Source organism: Mauremys mutica, chromosome 26, assembly GCF_020497125.1.
Source record: "Mauremys mutica isolate MM-2020 ecotype Southern chromosome 26, ASM2049712v1, whole genome shotgun sequence".
In the NCBI taxonomy this organism is placed as follows: Eukaryota; Metazoa; Chordata; order Testudines; family Geoemydidae; genus Mauremys; species Mauremys mutica.
In genome coordinates this window covers 14,850,139-14,871,579 of record NC_059097.1, presented here as the reverse complement: position 1 = coordinate 14,871,579, position 21,441 = coordinate 14,850,139, and the positions used below count along the sequence as shown (strand labels likewise).

The window sequence follows — 21,441 nt, the reverse complement described above, 5'->3', positions numbered from 1 at the left end:
ATGGAGATTGAATTAAAGGGAAATATACAAAGAAAAGTTCCAGCCCCGGTTGCTTATTGAAAGAAATGACCCAACGTCCCAGTTACAGGTTTTATTAACATGAACAAATAAAGCCAAGAGCGCACGTCACTAAGGCTAAATGACTCTAGACACCACTCAGCTAAGGGTTAAACAACACAGTGATAAAGTTCAGGTCAAATCAGGAAATCAATGAGTTAACAAGGATATTGCATTGGAATCAAGTCGTCAGTTTAGTCAAACCATCAGATTAATACAGCAGAAAACCAACCCTTATAAACCCTAAAAGAGCAACCACGGAGGCAGGTGCATAGTTAGTGATGCTGAAACCTCAATCAGAGATTTTTACCCAGGCCATGCAACTATAATTGTCTTTTTACCCCAAGATCACTAACTTGAGCAGCCAACGCCATGTGCAGCCCTAGAGGATGTCAGGCACAGGTAGTTTTTGCCTCAGTGTAGCTTGTTGGGATCAAACCTCTCCCCCACCTGGAGCTGATGAACATTCCTGGCTGGAGGGACACACACTCCTACGACTCAGAAGGAAAGGAGTTAATAGAAAAGATCACAGGACTGACCCCAAAGAAGGGTGAGCTGCAAAAGGCAGAAGCAGGCAACTCATCTGGTGGAGCTGAGAGACCACAGTGAAGATGGTGCACAGATCACTACATTAAAAAAAAAAAATCAAATCTTTGGCCAGCCCTATTCAAGGGATTTATTACAGTTCTTTCTCATATGGATTTTCTGATGTTTAATAAGGGTCGAGCTTTGATTGAAGCTTTTCCCGCACTCAGAGCACCCATAAGGTTTCTCACCCGTGTGGATTCTCTGATGTGTGGTGAGGGCTGAGCTATCACTGAAGCGTTTCCCGCACTCGGAGCACGTGTAGGGTTTCTCTCCGGTGTGGATTCTCCGGTGTATGATAAGGTGTGAGCGCTGACTAAAGCTTTTCCCGCACTCGGAGCACGCGTAGGGCATTTCTCCTGTGTGGATTCGCTGATGTCTAATAAGGGTTGAGCTCAGATTGAAGCGTTTCCCGCACTCGGGGCATCCATATGGTTTATCTCCCGTGTGGATTCTCTGATGTGTGATCAGGGCTGAGCTGTCATTGAAGCTTTTCCCGCACTCGGAGCATGCGTAGGGCGTTTCTCCCGTGTGGATTCGCTGATGTCTGATAAGGTTTGAGCTTTGATTGAAGCTTTTCCCGCACTCGGAGCACGTATAAGGCGTCTCCCCAGTGTGGATTCTCTGATGTGTGATCAAGGCAGAACTCTGATTGAAGCTTTTCCCGCACTCAGAGCATGCGTAGAGCGTCTCTCCCGTGTGGATTCTACGATGTCTGATGAGGTGTGAGCTCCGATTGAAGCGTTTCCCGCACTCGGAGCATCCATAAGGTTTCTCACCGGTGTGGATTCTCCTGTGCCTGATAACATGGGAGCTCCAATTGAAGCATTTCCCGCACTCAGAGCATCCATACGGTTTCTCACCCGTGTGGACTCTCCAATGCGTGATAAGAGAAGAGCTCCGATTGAAGCTTTTCCCGCACTCAGAGCACATGAAAGGTCTCTCTCCACTGTGGATTTTCTGATGTGTGAGAAGGTCAGAGGTCCCACTGAAGCTTTTCCCACACTCATGGCATGTGTAGCGTGTCTCTTCCAAGGTGATTCTCTCATTTCCAGTAAGGTCTGGGTGGCTACTGAAGTTTTCCTCTGGCCTCTGCTGAGTCTCACAGGTTTGTGTGTTTTCTGGGAGTGCACAACTCCTGGAAACATTCCCTTTGGATCTTCCTGATAACATTCCATGTGGTTCTACTTGCTCAGCGTCTTCCTGTTGGGGTTTCTCCTCCTCATTCTCACTCACCATCCCATCACCTAATGGGAGACAGAGAGAATCCAGACATAGGTCACTACTTGCACCAGAAAGAGAGGAAATCTCAAACAGAGGAATGGAAAAAGGGATGAACAAGGCAAAATATGTGTGGGAGAGATCAAACCTCTCAGGAGCTGATTTTCCTCAAACCCTTCCCCAGAGGAGAGAGGAAGGGATCAGTTTTGGTCCACATCTCACCAGAACACGCAGGGGAAAGCAAGACCGGGGAGGGACCTGCTGCAAGTTGTCAGTCAGGGTAGGAGGGAAGCCATGAGTGACATCTGCCATAATGATTTCACAACTGCAGGGAACAATCCTGAGCTTGGAGAGCTCACAGGGTCTTTGTAGGGCATCCCAAATGTTTCCCGCATTCCCAAACAGTTGTTGAGTTGGTTTAACCAAGTCCTCACCTGTGCAGGCAGCTCTCGGGAGCACTTCTTTCTCAGAGCCCTGGAGGTCCGGGACCCACGGCTCTTCCCCTCGTTCCAGCTGCGAGATCACATCAGGTTTGGAAATTGGAAACCCTATTCCAGGCAAAGAAAAGAAGGGAGGTCAGTGGAATTTGTGGGATACTTGTCACAAAGAATAGTCCATGGTTTTAATCCCAGCTCATTTTTAAGCAGTAACATCCCAAGGCCAGCTTCCTTGGCTCAAAGTGGCAGGAGAATTATTATGATTATAAATCATATTCATTACCTTAGTGCCTCAGGGCCAACTAACAGTGGGTCCCCTTTGTGCTAGGCAAAGTACAAACAGAGAATAGTAGATGGCCCAGGCACTGAGGAATTTACAATCTAAATAGACAAGACAGACACAGAATGGGGGAAGGGGTAGAACCCACAGTTAGAACAGAGATAGTCAGGCCTGCCTGTAAAGCCGATACTTTAAGAACTTAGGTGTATTTTTTCACTTAGCTAGTTACAGGGCTATAAAAACAAAATATCAAAATCACAGTCTGCCTGTGTATGGGCCTTCTCTCCCCCATGAGCCTGACCATGGTCTCATCATGTGCGTCCCTCCTCTGTTCCTGTTCCTGTAATGCTTTAAGTGACTCCGCAATTGTTTGCCTCCACGCATTCATCTGGGCCTTATCAGTGCTGCTGATAATAACCTACCTTAATTGACTAGTTTCGTTAGAGTTGATATGGCAACCCCCATTTTTTCATGATCTCTGTGTGTGTGTGTGTATATATATCTATCTTCCTACTGTATTTTCCCACTGCATGCATCTGATGAAGTGGGTTTTAGCCCACGAAAGCTTCTGCCCAAATACAGGGGTTCTCAAACTGGGGGTCGGGATCCCTCAGGGGGTTGTGAGGTTATTACCTGGGGGGAGTCATGAGCTGTCAGCCTCCAACCCAAACCCTGCTTTGCCTCCAGCATTTATAATGGTGTTAAATATATAAACAAGTGTTTTTAATGTGTAAGGGGGGTCGCACTCAGAGGCTTGCTGTGTGAAACGGGTCACCAGTACAAACGTCTGAGAACCCCTGCCCAAATACATTTGTTAGTCTCTAAGGTGCACAAGTACTCCTCGTTTTTTATCATACATATACTAACCAATAGAAAACGGACACCTTACGGGGAGGAAATACAAATCAGGACCTCTTCAATATGCATTGGACATGGCAGCGTTAGCTTAACCTACTAAAAAAGTAACTTCCTAGGGGCAGCAGAGGGTAGAGAGATGTAGACCTTGGGAGGGGCCAGAATGACGGCCACCGGGGAAGATGAGGACAATGACGGTGATGAGAAAGAGAACAGTTAAGTCTGTAAGATAATGGTTAAGAAGGTTAAGAAAGATAAGGGTGTAAGTATGGTCGTCCAAATGTACTTTCTGTATTATCTCCATCTGCCTTGTTGAGTTTCAGTTTGTTAAATTATTAAAATTTGCTAAATTATTAACAAATCATTTACTTGTATGAATATATATATAGAGAGAGTTCCCGAGGTGTGAGAGTTCCCAAATTATATGATAATTTTACAATAATCTGCAATCACATCCACCAACTCCTTTAGCACCCTCGGATGCAGCGCATCCGGCCCCATGGACTGGTGCTCGTCCAGTTTTTCTAAATAGTCCCGAACCACTTCTTTCTCCACAGAGGGCTGGTCACCTCCTCCCCATGCTGTGCTGCCCAGTGCAGCAGGTCTGGGAGCTGACCTTGTTTGTGAAGACAGAGGCAAAAAAAGCATTGACCACTTCAGCTTTCTCCACATCCTCTGTCACTAGGTTGCTTCCCTCATTCAGTAAGGGGCCCACACTTTCCTTGACCACCTTCTTGTTGCTAACATACCTGAACAAACCTTTCTTGTTACACTGATTAAGCCTCAACTGGACTACTGTGTCCAGTTCTGGGCACCACATTTCAGGAAATGTGGAGAAATTGGAGAAAGTCCAGAGAAGAACAACACAAATGATGAAAGGTCTAGAAAACATGACCTCTGAGGGAAGATTGAAAAAATTGTCTTTGTTTAGCCTGTAGAAGAGAAGACTGAGAGGGGACCTGATCACAGCTTTCAAGTAGATAAAAGGTTATTAGAAGGAGGACGGAGAAAAATTGTTCTTCTTAACCTCTGAGGACAGGACAAAAAGCAATGGGCTTAAATTGGAGCAGGGATGCTTTAGGAATTAGGAAAAAGACTTCCTGTCAGAGTGGCTAAGCACTGGAATAAATTGCCTGGGGAGGTTGTGGAATCTCCGTCACTGGGGATTTTTAAGAGCAGGCTGGACAAACACCTCTCAGGGATGGTCTAGATAATACTGAGTCCTGCCTTGAGTGCAGGGGACCGGACTAGCTACCTCTCGAGGTCCCTTCCAGTTCTGTGATTCTATAAACTAAAGGCCAGAGAAGAGCAGAATCAAAGGAGTCACTCTGGGGATTCTCCCTCTCACTGTCCCCAAGGCAGCTCTCTCAGGTTTACAAAGTTGTTGGATGCTCCAGCCTTTATCCAGTCTCTCCTGGGAGTGCCCCCTTCATGGGCTGGGCCTAGTTTTAGCTTTTGACAAGCGTGACCCCGGGGGCTCTGAGACGGGGCCTCCTCCCCTCAGCACATCTTGTTTCTTTCTGTGGCTCCCCAGTGAGTCCAAGTGAGTAGATACTCCTGGCAGAGACTGTGAACATAAGAACGTCCCACTGCCTCAGAGCAATGGTCCATCTAGCTCAGTGGCCAGTGCCAGGTGCTTCAGAGGGAAGGAACAGAACAGGGAACCATCAAGTGATCCATCCCCTGTCGCCCATTCCCAGCTTCTGGCAAACAGAGGCTAGAGACACCATCCCTGCCCAGCCTGCCTGTGACACTGGCAGATGAGGTGTTAGCTCGTGCAAAAGCTCCCAAGTCTTAACTGAACAGGGACAAACGCACGGCTGGAATCAGTCTGGCTCCCCTGTGTTAGTATTGTTAAAACAGGTATTAGAATTATAACAATGTGTTTAGAATCAAGTATCAGAGGGGGAGCCGTGTTAGTCTGGTTCTGTAGAAGCAGCAAAGAATCCTGTGGCACCTTATAGACTAACAGACGTTTTGCAGCATGAGCTTTCGTGGGTGAATACCCACTTCTTCGGATGCAAGTAGTTTAAATGTGTTTAGACTTTACTGAATGCTTGTGAGTTGCTGCCTGGGTTAATATTTGACTAGCTGCATTGTGAGGCTCTGTGGCTCTGTAAATCACCAGACAGGAGAGAGACTTTACCTAGGTGAAGTGCTGACTGGCAACCGAACGCATTACACCCTGCCTGGCAGGAAAGGTCCATCAACACCAGATAGACTATTATGGGATGTTAAAGACGACAAATGACTGTTGTTGTGCTTTTGACTTCCCATAGCTGAGTTCCCAGCAGCTCAGAGCACATGGCAGGAAGGGGGTAAAAACCCCCCATACAGAAGGAACTGATGATCTGTCTGCTGCTTGGACGCTGGGGGGCAAAGTTTCAAAGGGGGAGCAGGCTGAAACTTGCACTCGAGACCCAGTAAATTCCGAAGGGGACTGAGATGCTCCCAGAAGTAAGAGGGGCCCATATCCTGATGGGAGCTGTCCACATTTACTCCCCCCGCCACCTCTGGGGCAGGGGACAATGGGACTCTCAGAGCTGCACCCCAGAAGGCCTGAGGCCCAGCGGTTTGGCACCAGTTTGAGGGGCTGGATGGCCTGTCCCTGGGGGCTGCCAGCAGCCTGGCACATGGAGTAGACACGGGGTGGCCTGGGGAGCAGGAAGCGGGGCAGCGTCCCAGACAGCACAGCGAGAAGGGAAATGGAGAGGGGACGAGGGGCACCGCAGTGAACTCAGCACCCGTCCTGAAGGCCATTGGCAGAAAGTCGCCCTCTCCCTGGCCTAGGGGGGTCAGACAGTGACACAGAGATCCCTTGGCAAAGGGTCACTTGGTCTTTGCCAGCAGCTCTCCCCTGAGACCTGACAAACCCATCACACCAAACACATCGCTTGGAGGAGGGTCCTGCGAGGTGTCTACAGAAAGCTCATCACTGGTCAAGACTCAGTGACTGAGACATCAGCGTATGGATCATATGTACAGAACAAAGCATTGACACTGAACATCTGCTTTATGGACTTGGAATGGAAAAATCAATCACCCAGAGGTAACGGGCCCCGGGATTGGCCCATCCACCTAAGAGGGAGTCGTCACTTCTCACTCATCAGCTGGCACGAATCTGCCAGCAACTACGTAAAGAGAACACTGGACAGGGACAATTCCTGGCTCTTACCCAGCAGGCCTGTGGAAGTCATTGCACTTCCCTGTGCCTCCGATTGCAAACTTGTGTGAGACCCACAACTGCCTATAGCGCTGCTAACTCCTCCCGCCAACATTGCTCTGGGAAAAAGCTAGGAAATTCACTTCCAAAAAATGATAATTCAGGACTTAAGGTTGCCCAGAGCTGTCTGGTGCCCCTCCAGAAGAGAGATCAGCAAAAGCAGAGATAAGGGACACACCAATGTAATCCTAATTCTGACCCACGTCAGCAATGACCCTCTCTTCACTCCAACGACACACCTATGTGCCCCCGGCCATTGGAGATGGTGCCTATCAGTAAAGTACTAGGGAAAACGACAACCATGGCCCAGAATCAAGAACCTTACCTTTGCTAAGACAGAACGTGGTTTCAGGTGAGCAGCGCTGTACAGGAGCTACCGACACCCGTTCTACACTCAGATACTGGGCCTGCTCCCCAGAAACAGCCGCACACTTGGTCAATTGAACAGCCCTTCACCCCTTTTTACAACGCTTTCATCCTTACTCACAGAAGTTCCAGTTAACAGTCTCCATTCACTCACCCAGCGTGAAGCACGCAGACTGCTCTCACATCCCATCTCACCGCTGACCATTCCCACGGCAAACAGTCCCGTTTCCTCCTGACAACATGCACCGCTCAGTGCAGAAACGAGACAGACTGGAAGCTCCAGGTACACAGGCACCTCTCTCCTTTCATCGCACACATGGGGGACTCAGACCCAGATCTTCTCATATCACAATCACAACTTGTCATAAACACACAGCTAAGAGTAGCATAAAATCCCTCCTTTGCCTGTAAGGAGTTAAGAAGCTCAAATAACCTGGTTGGCACCTGACCAAGAGGACCAATAAGAAGAAAAGATTCTTTCAAAAAACCTACCAGAAATGAGTATCTAAGATTACAAAAATTTTAAGTAAAGGGAAGGAAACGTGTTAGATTATCTTTTGTTTTAGCTTGTGAATTTTCCCGTTGCTAAGGGATAATTTAATTCCTGTTTTGTAACAGGAAAGCAGAGTCAGAGGGGAATCCTCTGTTTTAAATCTTTTTATTTATCCTGTAAAGTTACCTTCCACCCTGATTTTGCAACTGTGATTCTTTTACTTTTTTTTTTTAAATAAAATTCTTCTTTTAAGAACCTGATTGATTTTCACTGTCCTAAAACCCCAGGGGTTTGGTCTGTGCTCACTTTGTAACCAATTGGTTGGTATATTATTCTCAAGCCTCCCCAGGAAAGGGGGTGAAGGGGCTTGGGGAAATATTTTGGGGAAACAGGAACTCCAAGTGGCCCTTTTCCCTGGATTTTTATCTAAATCACTTGGCGGTGGCAGCAATACCATCCAAGGCAAGAAAAGGATTTGTGCCTTGGGGAAGATTTAACCTTAGCTGGTAGAAATAAGCTTAGGGGGTCTTTTATGCGGGTAAAGCTCTTGAGCTTAGCCCACGATCATCCTAGTGGCCAGGCTGCATTGAACTGGACCAAAGACCATTTGGGGAGGTCATTCCACTGGGAGGAAATGGGCAAGGACGTTTCTACCCAAGTCCAGTCTTGTCAGGTGTGCCAAAGAATGGGAAAACCCCCAGACCAGGTCAAAATCCTTCTCCAGCCACTCCCCATAATTGAGGTTCCATTTCAGCGAGCAGCTGTGCATATTCTGGGTCCTTTTCTGAAAAAGACCCCCAGAGGAAAGCAGTACCTACTGACTTTCGTGGATTTTGCCACGTGATGGCTAGAAGCAGTAGCTCTAAGCAACACCAGGGCTAAAAGTGTGTGCGAGGCATTAACAGACATTTTTGCCAGGGTAGGTTGGCCCTCCGACATCCTTACAGATTCAGAAACTTGAAAAGCCTTTGGAAAGCTCATGGGGTGAACGACCTGGTTGCCACCCCTTACCACCATCAAACAAATGGCCTGGTGGAGAAGTTTAATAAAATTCGTAAATGAGCACTCCAATGATTGGGACCTAGTGTTGCAGCAGTTGCTCTTTGCCTACAGGGCTGTGCCACATCCCAGTTTAGGGTTTTCATCATTTCAACTTGTGTATGGCCATGAGGTTAAGGGGCCATTACAGTTGGTGAAGCAGCAATGGGAGGGGTTTATGCCTTCTCCAGGAACTAACATTCTGGACTCTGTAAACAACCTACACAACACCCTCTGAAACCCTTTATCCCTTGCTAGAGAAAACCTAAAAGATGCTCAGGAAGAGCAAAAGGCCTGGCATGATAAACATGCCAGAGAGCGTTCCTTCAAAGTAGGGGACCAGGTCATGGTCTTGAAGGCAGTCCAGGCCCATAAGATGGAAGCATTGTGGGACGGGCCATTTATTGTCCAAGAGCGCCTGGGAGCTCTTAATTATCTCCTAGCATCCCCCACCTCAACCCTAAAGCCTAAAGTGTACCATGTTAATTCTCTAAAGCCCTTTTATTCCAGAGAATTCAAGGTTTTCCAGTTTACAGCCCAGGGAGGAGATGGCACTGAGTGGCCTGAAGGTGTCTACTATCAAGGAAAAAGTGACGCAGGCATGGAAGAGGTGAACCTCTCCATGACCCTCGGACGTATTCAGCAACAGCAGATCAAGGAGTTGTGCACTAGCTTTGCACCGATGTTCTCAGCCAGCCCAGGACAGACCAAACAGGCATACCACACATTTGGGCAGAAACATTCTGCAGAAAAGGACCTAGGGGTTACGGTGGACGAAAAGCTGAATATGAGTCAACAGTGTGCCCTTGTTGCCAAGAAGGCTAATGGCATTTTGGGTTGTATAAGTAGGGGCATTTCCAGCTGATCGAGGGACGTGATCATTCCCCTCTATTCAGCACTGGTGAGGCCTCATTTGGAGTACTGTGTCCAGTTTTGGGCCCCACACTACAAGAAGGATGTGGATAAATTGGAGAGAGTCCAGTGGAGGGCAACAAAAATGATTAGGGGGCTGGAGCACATGACTTATGAGGAGAGGCTGAGGGAACTGGGATTGTTTAGCCTGCAGAAGAGAAGAATGAGGGGGGATTTGATAGCTGCTTTCAATTGCCTGAAAGGGGGTTCCAAAGAGGATGGATCTAGACTGCTCTCAGTGGTAGAAGATGACAGAACAAGGAGTAATGGTCTCAAGTTGCAGAGGGGGAGGTTTAGGTTGGACATTAGGAAAAACTTTTTCACTAGGAGGGTGGTGAAGCACTGGAATGGGTTACACCTAGGGAGGTGGTGGAATCTCCTTCCTTAGAGGTTTTTAAGGTCAGGCTTGACAAAGCCCTGGCTGGGATGATTTAGTTGGGTTTGGTCCTGCTTTGAGCAGGGGGTTGGACTAGATGACCTCATGAGGTCCCTTCCAACCCTGAGATTCTATGATTCTAATGCTCGCTCAATTAGAGCCCAACCTTACCGGGTAGCTCCTCAAGCCAAAACTGCCATAGAATGGGAGACCCAGGACAGATGGGGGTAATCCCCCGCCTCTAAAAATGCATGGGCATCTCCAGTGGTTCTACTTCCCAAACCAGATGGGGAGATACATTTTTGCGTGGACTACTGTAAGTTAAATGCTGTGACTCAACCAGACAACTATCCAATGCCACGCACAGATGAGCTATTGGAGAAACTGGGATGTGCCCAGTTCATCTCTACCTTAGACTTAACCAATGGGTTCTGGCAGGTACTGCTAGATGAATCCGCCAAGGAAAGGTCAGCCTTCATCGCCCATGTAGGGCTGTATGAATTTAACGTGCTCCCTTTCGGGCTGCAAAATGCACACGCCACCTTCCAGAAACTTGTATAGTCTCCTAGTGGGATTGGGAGAATCTGCAGTTGCCTACCTTGATGATGTGGCCTTCTTTTCTGATTCATGGGCAGAACACCTGGAGCATCTACAAGGCAGGACTAACTGTTAAGGCTAAAAAGTGTCAAATAGGCCTAAACAGATTGACTTACCTTGGACACCAGGTTGGTCAAGGAACTATCATCCCCTTACAGGCCAAAGTGAATGCTATGCAAAAGTGGCCTGTCCCAAAATCAAACAGGTCCAAATCCTTCTTAGGCTTGGCCGGATATTACCAAGGCTCCATCTCTCCAAGAACCAGGACCCTAGTGCAAAACTATAGACATTCCCCAGAAATCTGAAAGGCCACGTCATCACTGATAGAATGTTATTGATCCATTGACTTCTGGGAATTACCAATAAAAGGAACAACCCAGTGAAGGTGATACCCTGAGGGAATCCGACGAAGTGGGTATTCACCCACGAAAGCTCATGCTCCAAAACGTCCATTAGTCTATAAGGTGCCACAGGACTCTTTGCTACTTTTACAGATCCAGACTAACACGGCTCCCGCGCTGGTACTTGACACCCTGAGGGAAAAATCTCATGTGTCTTTACAAATCGGTATAATCTAATCTGGGACTTTATACACTAAAATGCCTTATTCGTAGCCCTGTGGCGATTGCCTGTTGTCACTATAGGGGAGAATTAAGGTTGGTGCCTTAGCTGTGAGTTTCCATCCCCTGGCATATTGCGATTGCTGTTTGGTAGGCTTGGCTGAATCCGTTATGTCTATTTTTTATTAATAATTTCAACAGCTGATATCAATGTCTATTTTTTAGCCCTTTCTCCAATTTCAGTGTTCAGAGCTGTGGGCAGTTATGGGGGTGGTCAGACAATAATTATGTAATTAAATGTTGAGATTCCAAAAAAGCTAGATCTTTAGAACGGTTCAAACACAAATTGTCAATGTCGCACACAAAATCTACAGTGTAAATATCTGTAAATCAAACTTGACTTACTCCAGCAGCATTTTTGCCATTTTGCCTATATATTTTGTGTGTGTGTGTGTGTGTGTGTGTGTGTGTGTGTGTGTGTTTGCATTACTATAACGGGCTTCAAAAGGGAGCTAGATAGATCCTTGGAAGATCGGTCCATCAGTGGCTATTAGCCAGGCTGGGCAGGGATGGTGTCTCTAGCCTGTTTGCCAGAAGCTGGGAATGGGTGACGGGGATGGATCACTTGATGATTCCCTGTTCTGTTCATTCCCTTTGGGGCACCTGGCACTGGCCACTGTCAGAGGACAGGGCACTGGGCTTGCTGGATCTTTGGCCTGACACAGTATGGCCGTTCTCATGCATGTGCAGTGAAATCAACATTTACTACAATTTATTAATAAAAATCCAATCCTTTCAAGCGTACTTTTAAGTAATAAAGTACTTTAATTCTTTCCCTTAATGGACTGTAGTGCTTGCTTTGAGGATAATTACACCCTCCTTGCGATGTATTTTACTCTCACTACCATAACCCCATCGTGACGTAGCTCCTGTCGGGGAGCTCTGCTGAGGCCAGTGGCATTATGATCAGAAGGTGACACTCTGACACATGAGCAGACACACACGGGGGAGGGTGGAGGATGAGGTAACATGGAGGCTACCAGGGTTGAACATGGCCCTACAGAGTGTGAGGAGCAAACTCCCTCTCAGCCTCTCCTCTTCCCCACCTCCCAGAGTCAGTAACTCTGATCAATCGTTCCCTGAAAGCGGGGGAGCCGTGTCAGTCTGGAGCTGTAAAAGCACCAAAGAGTCCTGTGGCACCTTACAGACTAACAGACGTTTTGGAGCATGAGCTTTCGTGGGTGAATACCCACTTCATCAGATGCATTTTACAGGTCATTACAGCAGAGCTTCACTAGGTACAGTTCTACCAGCTCTGTGCCAACATTCAAATGGCTCTGTTTGTTTGGTCTTTCATTCAGCTTTGCAATGATTAGATCCCATTTAAAAACTGGAACTGAAATAACCGAAGCAAGTTAAGAAGAGAGCGACATCGGGCACAGGTGGTGGTGGGGGGGGGGGGAAAACGATAAAGGGAAAGAACTGACTATGCAAAAAGGAACATCCCGAATGATCAGCGCCCCAGACCCCTGTGAACTGAATCCACCCCAGCCAGGCACATCAAGCTGGGCCCCTGAAAAATCGCCCAGCCCGTCTGGCAGTGAATGCTGCGTGTTCCAGGCAGAGCTACGGTGTGTGCGTCTGCTCTGCTGACGTCCTGCTTTGGTACGTGAGGTCACTGTCCCCCCGACCACCGCAAGCCTTCAAACTGGGACATGGTGCACCAGTGCCAATCAGAGCGCACTAGTGTAAATTCTGTCTGTCCTAAGGGTTTGCACCAGTGCCTGAAACACCAGGGTGGCAGAGACCTTCAGTGCCCAAAACAGCCCTAGAACTGGGCTCTATTTCTAGCTCGGTCACGGACAGCCTGGGAGACCTCGGGCACGTCAAGGTTTCTCATGCCCACTTCAGTCTCTTTACCCAGCTGCCACTCACTGGGGTCTCCTCTCTCCAGAGCTGCTCACCACTCAGATCCGTGTGGGTGTCCCCAGAGCTAAGGCAGGTCAGCTCGGGAACAGTCTGACAAGGGGGGCTGGGGAGTCTCTTTCCTGGAAGAGATAATCCACACAGACCGGGCCCTGCCTCGGCAGGGAGAGCTGGACTTGATGACAGCTTGAGGCCCTACATGTCTAGGCTGCCCTACAATAGATACGTATGAAAACAAAACATACAGAATAAAACCCACCACAACACAATGTCAGGCAATTCAGAGAAAAAAACACAACAAAAAACCCACACTCCACAGCATAAAATGACAATACAAAGGAAAAGAAAGCAACACAATTCTAACTAACACACCCTAGGACAAAAGCACACAATGGAAAATAGCTCAACTCAAACCAACACAGCACAGGCACCAAACACGCTGAGGCAAAACAATGCACCATAAAACTGCTACACAACATGGTGCGATCACAGTTCCAAACGGCACCATGCGAAACAGCTCAGCGTCAAACACAACACAGCACAAAAGAGAATTATTTCAGTGTAGGCCTGGAAGGGATCTTGAGAGGGCATCTACTCCAGCCCCCTGTGCTGAGGCAGAACCAAGTATCCCTAGACATTCCCAGACTGGTGTGTCTCTAACCTGGTCTTAAAAACCTCCAATGAAGGAAATTCTCCCTTGGAAGCCAATGCAAGGCAAACACTGACCAAAACAACGCTGCACACACACACGCTGGGCCTGGGGTTAAGGGGAGAGACAAGAATTGAAACAATCTGGGTTCAGTTCCCAGTTTTGCCCCAAATTCTCCACGCAAACTTGAGCAAATTACTTCAGTTCTCTGAGCTTCAGTTTCCCCATCTGTAAAATGGAGCGTCACCTCCCACCATTGGCCTATTTAGCCTCTGAGCTTTTTGTGGCAAGGCCTCTCTGTCCCTGTGGGCATGTCCACACTGCAGTCAGACACCGGCGGCTGGCCCGTGCCCGCTGACTTGGGCTCACACGGCTCAGGCTGTGGGGCTGTTTAATTGTGGTGTCCATGTTCCGGCTGGGGCTGCAGCCCAAGGTCTGGCACCCTCCCACCTCGCAGGGTCCGACTGCCTGGCCCCAGCCCAAGCCCAGACATCTTCCTGCTAGTGAAGGCAGGGGGCTGGACTCAATGACCTTCCAAGGTCCCTTCCAGTTCTAGGAGATTGGTATATCTCCAATTATTACCTTTATCTACACTGCAATTAAACAGCCCCTTCGCCTGAGCCCTCTGAGCCTGAGTCACCTGGCATGGGGGGTTTTTAGTGGCAGGGTAGAGATACGCTTGGTGTCTGTTCAGCACCTGTCACAATGGGGACCCTGATCTTGGTCAGTGTCAGTGCAGAGCCCTGCACAACAGGGGCCTGACCTCAGTTGGAGGTTCTGCAACTCCCAGCATTGCAGGATCCCGGATTTTGTTTGGGGTCCCTGCAACATCTGACAAAATGTGAGGGCAGGATCTCTGTCGGGGTCTGTGCAGCGCCCAGTAGAGTATTGGGGTGTGATCTGGGTCGGGGTCAGTGCAGGGCCAGGCCCGACGGGGACACAGATCTCAGTCGGGGTCTCTGAAGTGCCCAGCACAATGGAGCCAGCAATCTGGGCCGCAGCCGTGTGCTGCCTGGCACAAGGGGGACTGTGATCTCGGTCCAGGTGTCAGTTTTACCTGGCATAACAGTGGGGTCTGATCTCGCTTGGGGTCTCTGCGGGGCCTGGCACAATGGGAGCCTGATTTCACTTGGTGTTGATGCAGGGCCTGGCACAATGAGTGCCCCAAACTCAGTCAGGGTTTGTGCAGCGCCCGGCACACGGGCGGACCTGATCTCAGGCAAGGCCTGAGCCACGGTCAATACGATAAGGGCCCTGACCTCAGTCACACAGCTGGGGAGAAAAGCGGGAAGATTTCCAAGCATTTGAGATCAGTATTTCAGACCTGAGGGGGAAATGGGGCACACACTAAATATTTGCCAATATAAGGGAGAAGCGCCAACATCGGGGGAGACTTTCTGTCACCGTTCAACAGTTCAAGGGAAAAGGGGGGAAACTGGGGGGGTTATACAGGGATATTCAATCCACAGCAGAATGGGATGGTTTCCCCTTCCCCCACACTCACACGGCCGGGGAGGGGGGGGGAGCCCTGGGTGATGTGGGTTTCACAGGGGACAGGAGGGGGCTGGAGCCAGAAGGTCACTGGCTGCGGGGTCTGGGAAAGTGACTAGCAAGCGGTGGGGGGGGGGGGGGGATGCTGGGTTGGGCAGGGTGGGGGAGGGGCTGGCAGTGGGGTCTGGGAATGTGACTAGCAGGTGATGAGGGGGGCGGGGGGGGGCTGCTGGGTTGGGGGGAGGGGGAGTAGCTGGAAGGGGAAACCTGGGGCTGGGCCGTCTCCATGGGGGGGGGACACTTGCTCCTCCCTCCCCTCCCTGGCCCGTCCCAGGCCCCGTTGCCAGCAGAGAGGGGCCCCCCCAGCCCAGCCCAGAGGTGTCCCTGTCTCAGGGCCCCCCCAGCCTCTGCCCAGCTCAGGAATCACTGGGGGGAACCATTTCCCACCCGCACAAGGACAAATCCCGGCAGGTGGAAATGGGGGGAAACCCCCCAAACCTGAGACCTGAACTGGCTACTGGCGAAGGGGGGAGAAAATGGGGCACAATCGGGGGGGGGGGGACAGGGAACTTCTCAGGGGTGGGGGGAGGGGGGGTCACCCTGGGCGCTGCTCGTGGCTCTCTAGGGAGAAAGGGGGCGGGACGGGGGGGGAGGGGGGTCCTCACGGGGGGGGGCAGCGGTAAATCCGAGGGGATCTCAGCCCCCCCCTTTCTCTCCCCGCTCCTCCTCGGGGGGGGGGTCACCTGCCCCCCCCCGGCCATGTCCGGGCTGCACCGACATTTCCCAGCCCCCCCCCAGCCCGGCCCCACGCAGGGACCCCAGAGGGGCCGGGCCCCTCCCCCCGGACACTGGGGCAGAGTCACCGCCCGGCCCCGGTCCCGCTCCGGTACCTGGAGGCGGCAGCTCTCCCCCTCTCCCCCCGCGCGGCGCGATCTGCGCATGCCCAGAGCTCCAACGGCACCAACCGCCTCCGGCCCCGGGAGAGGCTCCAACGGCCCCGGCGCGCGTCCGCAGCCCGGCCCCGCCTCCCCGCCCGACGTCACTTCCGCTCCCGGGAGAGTCCGGAACTACATCTCCCAGCCTGCCCCGGGGCCGCTTCCGCCCTCTCCGGGCCTGGTACGGGCGGGTCCCGGAGTCAACCGGACCCTCCCCCCGCACAGACCCCCCCCCCCCCGGCCCCTTATCCCCTCCCCCCACACAGACCCCCCCCGGCCCCCCACCCCTCATCCCCTCCCCCGGCACAGACCCCCCCGCGACCCTCCCCCCACCTCTCATCCCCTCCCCCCGCAGAGACCCCCCCCGGCCCCTCCCCCCGCCGGTGCCTTCCCGCTTCTCAGGCGAACTCTCATGTCCCCGCGTCCCCCCCCCCCCGATCTGACCCGCCCCCGCCTGGGGCTGGAGCCGTGGAGCCGGAGACCCCCATCGTCTCTGGGTAACACGTGACCCCTGGGGCAGGGGGTGTTTCTGTCCCTCATCCCGGCTCCTTCCGTGAAGGCCCCGCGGCGGCCGCCCGGGTTGTGAATGTGTCTGTCCCGGGCAGTAACTCACAGGACTCCCCCCCCCCCCCCACAGCCCCAGTCCCGGGGGGGCCTCAGCCGGAAGAGGCGACGAGGCCGCAACATTTAAAGGCCCTGGGGCAGCAGCTGTGGCTGGGAGTCCCGGGGCCCCTCAATCACCCAGGGGGCTCCCAGCTGCAGAGGTGGCTGGGAGCCCCCGGGGCGAACTAAAGGGCCTGAGGCTCCAGCCGCCGTGGAGCTTCAGGCCCTTTAAATCCCGGCCCCAGCCCGGCCGCCGGAGCTGCGGGCCTGGGCCGGGGCCGGGATTTAAAGGGCCCAAGGGCCGCGTCAGGGAGGGGGTGATCAGGGGACAAGGAGTGTGTGTGGGGGGGTGGGTGTTGGATGGGTCGGGGGTTTTCAAGGGGGCAGTCAGGGGGTGGAAAGTGGGAGGGGGCGTTTAGGGGTTGGGGAGGCCCAGCCTTCCCTACCCGGCCCTCTATACGCTTTCGGAACCTCAGGCCACAAAGTTTGCCCGTCCCTGGTCTAGAACATCCGTGGGCAGGGAACGAGCCCGGGCGGGAATCGTGCTGGGAAATGATTTCCTGTTCTGACGTGTCCCTGTTGCCCGAACAGGCTGCAGCGTTGGAGCCATGTTTTCCTCCAGCTCATTCCATCCTTCCAGGCACCCGGGAAGGGAAATGGCTGCAGTGGAGCCGGTTGAGGTAGGGATTACCGGGGAGTTGCTGGTGGGTTCCTGTGGACGGGAGAAGGGCAGTAAATACAAAGGAGGGGGGCATTTCTGAACCTCTTAGCCGCAGGCTGCTGTGAGAGATGAAGGGGAACCCACCCGTGAGGCCCAGGGAAGATCCCCCTTCCCCTCCCATCCACCTGCTGCAAGTGGGGAGGGTGTTGGGATTCCCACCAGGGGGCTGTCCCTGGGCCCTGCTGGGGGCTCCATCCCCTGTATCAGCCTCTGGCAAGTAGGTGAGAGATGAATGTGAGGACCCCTGCCCCCCTCCCGCTCTCTGCTGGGAGGGGTGAGGGTCTCTCTCTTTCTCCCCTCACCCTGATGCCTCCTGGCTGCTCTGATGGGGTGGGGTGGGGTGGGACTATGCCGACAGCTGCCTCCCACAGCTTCCATGTGATTGGCCCTCTCCCCTGTGACCGGTGGGGTTGTCACTGGGCAGCAGGTGCAGAGTGGGGGGCTCTTGCTCTTTCAGGGGCCGGTGACCTTCGAGGAGGTGGCTGTGTATTTCACCAGGGGAGAGGTGGCTCTGCTGGACCCCGCTGAGAGAGCCCTCTACAGGGATGTCATGCAGGAGAACTACGAGAATGTGACCTCGCTGGGTAAGGAGTCCTGTCCCCTGGGTTCTTGGAAGGGGAAATGAAGAGTTAAGGCACCCTCAGGTTTGTCCTGTTTCAGCGACACCCCGACATGTTAGTCATTTCCTGGTTTTCAGAGGTTTTTACTTTCACCCCTATACACATGCTGGAAGGGCATGAGGCCGCACTGGGCAACCTTAACTCTGCTTTAATGTAGTTTACGGGTGTTTAATTTCCTTGATTTCTTTTTAATGGACTTTTTTTGCTACTGTAACCGTGTCTACATTAGAGCTTTTGCCAGCAAGCTATGTCAGGTAGGGATGTGATTATTTTTTTTCACACCAATAGCCGATGGAGCAATGCTCCCAAAACTCTGAATTAGCTACCAGTCCAATATCTACATGTAAATTTGAGAGCACTTGAAAAATCATGTTCTTAAGACAAATGCTGGTATGAAGGCAAGACTTGGAAGAGAAACTCCTGCAGAATGTAAGAAAAATCCACAACGCATGTCAGAAAGTTGTCAGTGGTAGGGCTCAGACTCAAATGCATGACATGGCTCAGATTTCGTGGCCACGGCACGTTCTCGGGAGCCAACCCATTACTGTGACAGCAGATGGCTGAAGGCCCTCTAGCTTTAAAAGATCTTCATCTGCTGCACATGTGAAAGTCACTCTCTTTTGACTCATCATTGTATGATGGTGTAGGGAGGAGGGTTTGAGGGTTATTAGGGGAACTCTCAGGAAAGGAGGAGCCTATACAGGAAGGATGGGGTTCACCCAAATCAAAATGGAACCAGACTTCTGGCATGTAAAATTAAAGAGTTCATAAAGGGCATATTAAACTACAGGCTGGGGGAATGGCAATCGGTGTGAAGGAACACATGGGTCAGACAGAGCCATCCCTTAGGGGACGATCGCTGAGTGGGGATTCTGTATATCCTAGTAAAGAGTAGAGGATAAAAGTTCATAAAATAGAGGTAGTAGCAGAAGAGAAACTGTGAAATAAAAAGAGTCCTATTCAATTACATCACATGAAGGCAGACAACTAAATATTGACAAATGTGATAGGTTGCTGTATACAAATGCAAGAAGGCTAAATTCTCAAAGGAGTGTACTTGAATGCCTGGTTTTAAATGAGGAGATTGATTAAAACAGGTATTACCGAACTTGGTGGAATGATGATAATCAGTGGGACACGGTAATATCACAATACAAAATATACAGGAATGGCAGAGTGGGTTGTGCTGGTGGTTTTACCCACACACCCCACCTCTCCCCTACCACGGGATCGGAGTTTAAGACATCCTTACCCACGGGGCTCTATGGGTCTAGAGAACCTTTTCCCAGTGAAAGAGCCTTACGCAGCTGTTCTCTAAACATCTATTTATTAGAAACACTCACACAACACAAATACCAAGCAAATCTCTTAGGCTCACCACTCTCCTTACACAGACAAATTTCAGCCGATGGCCAGTCAGGATCCATCCTCTACGGGTTCCCAGCGCCCATACACGTCCTGATCGTGTAGTGGGTACGAAGTTTTGCAGCTTGTTGTACTGCAGTCCGAGGTTGATTCCCAAAGAACATTGCTTTTCATTTGCGTTATATCAGTAAAACTAGCTACCACCTTCAAATTTACTAAACCGAGCACATTATCCTACACTGTCCTCCTTCCCAGCCACGTTTTTTCACATTGTATCTTTCACACCCGAATTGTAACTTAGCTGTGACCTTCTCTACTTGTGCAGATGGTCAGCATAAAAACGACGGTCAGAGCTTCTCTTACCATTTGTCGAGTCTCTTTCTGTAGCCGCCCAAATTTCCCAGCGCTGGGGTGTCTCCCCTTTACCACCCGGGTGGTTATAACTCTCGTTAGGGACATTCCGGAGGTGGGGGGGCTTTATCAGCACCAGAACATTCCTTTTTTCCCATTTTAATGGTGAATGTCCTGAGTTTCACCCAAGGCTGGTTTAATATGGGTGCAGGGGTTTGACCGGGTCTCAGGCCAGCAATGGATAGTTGGCACTACATGTGAAAGAAAGCATAGAGTCAAATAAAATAAATACAATGGAATGAATCAAACTTGCCATAGAATCTCTACTGATAGAAATTCCACGCTTGAACAATAAGAGTGTAGCAGTAGGAATATGCTATTGACCATCTGACTAGGATGGTGATTATGAAATGTTCAGGGAGATTAGAAAGGCGAAGTGGGGGTGCAGGACCCTGTGCCCCCCCAGGACCCCGCCTGGGCAGACTCACTGGGGGAAGCGCACGGAGGGGCAGAGGATGCTGAATGCCCCAAGGAGAGACCCAGGAGGTGAAGCCGTGTGAGCTTCTTGCCCTGCAGACAGTCTGCTCCAAGGGAGAGGAGGCTCCCCAAAGTCCTGCCTGGCTTGGTGGGGAGCAGTTCCAGAGCATCGCCCGGGGGCTCTGTGACACAGGGTAGCTGAATGAATCATTTGCATCAATATTCACTGCAGAGGAAGTGAGGGACTTTCCTACACCTCAGCCATTCTTTGTAGCTGGTAAATCTCAGGAAAACTCCCAGAGTGAGGTGCTGATAGAGGTGGTTTTGGAACAAATTGTTAATTTAAACATTAATAAGTCACCAGGACTAGATGGTATTGACCTATTAATACTGAAGGGACTCAAAGAACAAATCATGTCAAACAAATCCGATAGCTTTCTTTGATAGGATATCGAGTCTTGTGGATAAGGGAGAAGCGGTGGATGTGGTATACCTAGACTTTAGTAAGGCATTTGATACGGTCTCACATGATATTCTTATCGATAAACTAGGCAAATACAACTTAGATGGGGCTACTATAAGGTGGGTGCATAACTGGCTGGATAACCGTACTCAGAGAGTCGTTATTAATGGTTCCCAATCCTGCTGGAAAGGTAGAACAAGTGGGGTTCCGCAGGGGTCTGTTTTGGGACCGGCTCTGTTCAATATCTTCATCAACGACTTCAGTATTGGCATAGAAAGTACGCTTATTAAGTTTGCAGATGATACCAAACTGGGAGGGATTGCAACTGGTTTGGAGGATAGGGTCAAACTTCAAAACGATCTGGACAAATTGGAGAAAAGGTCTGAGGTAAACAGGATGAAGTTTAATAAAGACAAATGCAAAGTGCTCCACTTAGGAAGGAACAATCAGTTTCACACATGCAGAATGGGAAGAGACTGTCTAGGAAGGAGTACGGCGGAAAGGGATCTAGGGGTTATAGGGGACCACAAGCTAAATATGAGTCAACAGTGTGATGCTGTTGGAAAAACAGCAAACGTGATTCTGGGATGCATTCACAGGTGTGTTGTGAGCAAGACACGAGAAGTCATTCTTCCGCTCTACTCTGCGCTGGTCAGGCCTCAGCTGGAGTATTGTGTCCAGTTCTGGGCACCACATTTCAAGGAAGATGTGGAGAAATCCAGAGGGTCCAGAGAAGAGTAACAAGAATGATTAAAGGTCTAGAGAACATGACCTATGAACGAAGGCTGAAAGAACTGGGTTTGTTTAGTTTGGAAAGAGAAGACTGAGAGGGGACATGAC

The 21,441-nt window shown here is 50.7% G+C and overlaps 1 long non-coding RNA gene and 1 pseudogene across 1 annotated transcript; one reads left to right on the top strand and one right to left on the bottom strand.

Annotated features, from left to right (window-relative positions):
* LOC123356693 overlaps positions 1-21,441 on the bottom strand; it is a 200,773-nt pseudogene that overhangs the window by 64,557 nt on the left and 114,775 nt on the right.
* Positions 16,396-17,804, top strand: LOC123356708. The gene is made up of 3 exons (XR_006575417.1): positions 16,396-16,498; positions 17,196-17,284; positions 17,783-17,804. It is a non-coding gene; the product is annotated as an uncharacterized LOC123356708 (long non-coding RNA).